The sequence below is a fragment of the Curcuma longa genome, unplaced genomic scaffold (genome assembly GCF_044706935.1).
Source record: "Curcuma longa cultivar G26 ecotype Majalengka, Jawa Barat unplaced genomic scaffold, ITB_CL_G26_1.1 contig_25858, whole genome shotgun sequence".
NCBI lineage: Eukaryota > Viridiplantae > Streptophyta > Magnoliopsida > Zingiberales > Zingiberaceae > Curcuma > Curcuma longa.
In genome coordinates, this window is record NW_027432901.1 from 1 (window position 1) to 4,929 (window position 4,929).

The 4,929-nt window shown below is 34.0% G+C and overlaps 1 pseudogene; it reads right to left on the reverse strand.

The window, feature by feature from the left end:
• Window positions 1-428: 428 nt before the first annotated feature.
• Window positions 429-4,444, reverse strand: LOC141818745 (uncharacterized; annotated as a pseudogene).
• Between the last annotated feature and the right edge of the window lie 485 nt (window positions 4,445-4,929).

The following is a 4,929-nucleotide window of genomic DNA, read 5'->3' on the forward strand; positions in this document are numbered from 1 at the left end:
AAACGTGAAGAACAACAAATAACAACCATCTAATTTTCTCTTTACTGATGTAGACTAGAACCTTTGTTGAACTAACAATGATTTGCTAAAGGGGTAGTTCTTGTTTATTTCATATCGAGCTTCACCAGCATGCATTCAACATACACATTTTTGCTAAGTTAAACAAAGATTGGAATGTTGGAAAACGTGAATGGAACAAAATGGTGGATGGAAATAAACTCCCATGTGAATGAGATATTATTCTCACATTGAGAGTTGAGTTGCATTTAAGACTGAGACTTATTATGGGACGCACAAATCTAAGGTTTGGATCGCACAAACCCACTTAATGTGTGAACACTATTTGCACATAGCAGCACTTAAATCGATCAATGTTTGTCACACATCTGAGTTATTTCAATTGTAATTTCAATTCAAATTACCCTGTATATCCGGCAACTCGATTATATAATAATAATAATAATTTCAACATGGAAAACCATTGTCACTGCAATCTTATCCAATATGATGGTCATATTACTCAATCTGATGGACTTTGGACGATCTTCTCGACAAGATCAAATAGTTGTATTTCCGCAAGCACAGAAATGATAATCGATCTGAAATGGTGCCTGTTTAATCTGATAGATAATGAGCAAAATACAAGACAAGCCGACAGGTCAAGCTCTCCCGTCCCATTCCATATGGAACTCTGCTAAGAAATCCTCCATAAACTTGTGCCGTCTCTGCTCTTCTTTTACCAGCCTATAGAGATCAACCAATTATGAGGTATTGGCAAACAGCAGTAACAACTAACAAGGATAAATTGGTAGTTATTTAGATCTTTTTCTACCATTTGAGTTTGCAAAATATGTCAAATAATATGATCAATCTTAGCATTGTATGAAGGTCAGAAGATGGGTGGAATAAAAAGTGCAAGTGCAAAGAAAAAGTGATCATATTCAAACGAAAAAAAAAAAATGCAGATGCATGAATTATGAAGAATCATGTTCAATCTGGAATTAATCCAATCTCCAAAAATCTATTTGCCCTTATTATTAGCCAGATTGGTTGCATCACTTGTAGTGGGTAGTTAAACCAGCAGCTCATTCAGCAGGCTGTAGAAGGGTGCAGAAGAAAGAAGATGAAGAAGGAAACTGGGGAGGAGTTGTATTGCGAGGAAGGAAGATGGAACAATTGGAAAGTTAAAATTATCATCTCTTTTCTATCTTTTTTATCTCCCCGCAATGATATATATATTTCCATATCCTTTCTTCTGTCTCTGCTTGCCTATCTTAGACTAAGATACTTTCCAAGGATGCAGATGGATCATAGGTGTTGATTTGTTGATTAATAGAGTAAAACTTTACTGGAAAAGTACTCGTGTTTGTTTCATCTGTCGCACAAGATTCATACCTTTGTCTTCATCAAATCCTTCAGTTTGAAAAGCTTCTCGTGAAAATGATTTATGATGGTAGTCTTTGCATCTTTCATGGTATACTTCTCTTTTGTTAAATCCTCGCGAGGTGGTATCTCAGGGTCATACATTACATGATTCTTACTTCCACCATATACAAAGCATCGAGCAACTCCTGTCCAAGGCATGCAAAATCAACAGGACAAAACATGGAAAAATAGCATGACAACAAAAGCATAGTCAGCATATCAGCAAGCAAGTCTAATAAACTTAAATCAATCTTGATTATACTCAGTGGAATATCTTTATAGTTATTATATGTTAAAGGGCTCCAAATTTATTGCTCATTGCAACTATTGCATCAAATATAACATTAGAATATAGAATTCCATATTGATTACACCAAGGGACGTGGTATGCATGAACTCAAGTAAAAGAAATTACCAATTGCACCAATTGCATCGAGACGGTCAGCATCTTGAACTATGCAGAATTCCAGAGAAGAATTAGAAAAAGATGCGCAGGCAACTTCATTTTTGAACCCTAAGGTAAATAAGGTTAAAAATAAAGTTGTGTTGGTTTAGTCAACAATAATCAGAAAAGCCAAAGGGGACGCTAACTGCTTCACATAGTAGACAAGTATATAAAACAGTCAGTTTATAAGAGCTGTTTAGAAGTTGACAAAAGTTCAAATTCCAGGTTCAGTATGAACTTCAACTCAACTAGTTCCAGTACCTTACGACACAACATCATGAATGTGTGACTCTGTCTTTTGCAACCCTATCTTACATTTCACTAACCAATTAGAGATTTCAGGCAAAGATTGCAATGCAATTATCATGTTTTCATAGCATGAAATTTCAAGAAGCACAAAAATTATAGACAACTGTTTGTACTCTCGAATACTTAAATATCTCTTAGAGAGCTTATTGGTTGAAAAGTGTCTATGAAATTTATCAGTTTTTGCCTTGCTATTATTTCAAGGAAAAAAACATTCAATTGAGGTGAAGATGGCGCTTTTCTTTTGAAGTTTTTTTTCTTTATAGGATATCCTTTGTGGGATGAGGTGAAGTCAATGCATGGTTTATCTTTTGTGTTCTTTGAGTCATAGATAGGGGGATATAATGTTAATTATTCTTTTATCACTATATATTTCTCCTGTCTTGTGCAAAAAATAACATGACTTGAGTTCATAATCAACTAGCAAAAAAGTCAAAGTGAGGGAAGAAAAAGATCACCCCCATGTTGCTTAATAATACTCAGGATTTTTTCCCTTTCTTTCATCAGTCCCTTCCTTAGAAACTTCTCTATGATGGTTGTGTCCTCCACCAAATCCCTAACAAAAGTACAAATTATGAATTTCTTTCTACATAGAAATCCTTAAAAGAGGTCCATGGGCTAATATGGACTTTTGTACCCATTTTAATCCATATTGGGAATTACAATAGGGGTACTAGTAATTGTGTGGTTGGAAAGAGAAATATCTGCAGCGCTACAACAACGTATTGGGCCTCAATATGCTGGCCCGTTGGGAATAAATGCCATTTAAAATTCAAGCAACAAAATTGCAAGCAAGGATAGAAATGATTTTTTTTTTTGCACTTTGCAATAAAGCAATGACATCACAAATACAGCAAAACAGAAACTAAGTTCAGAAGTCATTAAAATAAATAATTATCTTAAATGAAAATGTCGATGAAATCATGAAATAGATGACCACTAACCTGTGTGTGTGTGTGTGTGTGTGAGAGAGAGAGAGAGAGAGAGAGAGAGATGTAATAGAAAATATCATACTTACTTTGTATACTTGTAATCTCCTGCATTAAGACAAACAATTGCAAAATTCAGTTGAATTACAAAACTCTTATCCAGCATTCCACAAACAATGATAAACTGTTACCTATGTCATGAAGAAGAGCAGCAAGTTCAACCTATTCAAAAGTTAAGATACGTGATTACCATAGCACCAATAGTAATATAACTGTTCAAAAATAATTTACACCTACCATGAACAAAAAAAATGTTGACAAGGTATAGTTCTTAATACTTATAATAAGCGTAGCAGATGGTGCTTAATGGAAACTTTTCCAAATTGAGGAGAAAAATAGGTGATTTTTCTTTGGAAAAATAATCATCGTTGAATTCCTCGAAAACATTACTCTTCTTACTCTTTTAATTTGTACCAGGCCATGATTCACTATTAGTACTTTTCATGAATCTGAAGCTTCTTCTTGGTAGAAATAGTCAGTCATCTTTCAAACATTTTGAAATTAAATATCTCACGATACATGACCCAAGCATATTCTCCTTTTTTATGATATACATCATCATAAATTGCCAATTTCATTATGCTAACTGTATTCTTTTCAATCAAGATTTTTTTTTTCTCTTTGTTGAATTTTTGAGTTTGAATTAAATATACTAAGTTGGGTAAAGCTAGGTGCTAGACAAGTCTAGGTGAACCAATTGAATATTAAAATAACATGTCTGCAGTGAAACAACGCATAACTAGATATGCATATGAAGGTCTATAGGCAACCACTGAATTACATGAGCATGGAACTCATTGATAGTCTACATTCATCACATTAAGTAATTAGAATAGCAGAATTCAAGACTGATGCACATAGGAAAACAAGTTACCTGGATTTGATGTGCCCTAAACCCATTTCAAGTTCACATTCCAGGACAAGTTGCTTAATTATACACAAAGGACTGATTCTTTATCCCTTCCAACAATAAACACTACCTGTGAAACTATCATCGATCCTAAAGCTCTAAACTTGGTCACGAACAACGTGATCATACGATATAAATAAGAAAAGATGCGGATGGAGAAGATGGGAGGAGTGGATCCTTACGATCTCGAGAGAGGAAGGGCTCAAGGCCTCCTCTTTAGCAAGGGAAAGGGCAACATCCCGCACTCTAAAAGCGTGAGCTGCGTCGTGAGAAGCGTCGCGACCGCACATGGTTTCCGCAATCAGGAACTCCGCCTTCCGTACAATTTCCGGCTTCTCGGCCGCCATCTCTCCCTCTCGTCTACTGTGACCCAAGGGACCGGCCTTGATGATGCCTTCACTCCAATGGCTTAAATGCAATTTTCACTTTTACGCCCTCACAATTGGATTTATGAGGGCGAATACGAATTTTCAAAAATTACAGTGACCAATATAAATAAATGGGAAAACATTTTTTTTAAAGCCTGACTGATTTTATGTTGTTTAAATTTATTTAATAAAAAAATTGAACCAATCCAAATTAAATTTAAAATGAATTAACTCATTGAAATACTGTTTAAGTTTGGTTTAATTTTTTAAAAAGATTATGAAGATATCAATTTGAGTTCATTTAATTATTTAAAATTTTTATATTTTTTAATTTTTTTATTAATTAGTAAGTTAGATGTTATAAATTTGTTTATTTTGGTTTATTTATTTATTTATAAATTTAATAAGATAATTATTGATCAACCTGATTTATATATATATAAATATCATGTTGAATACTATTGGTGAGTATCATCCCTAAACACC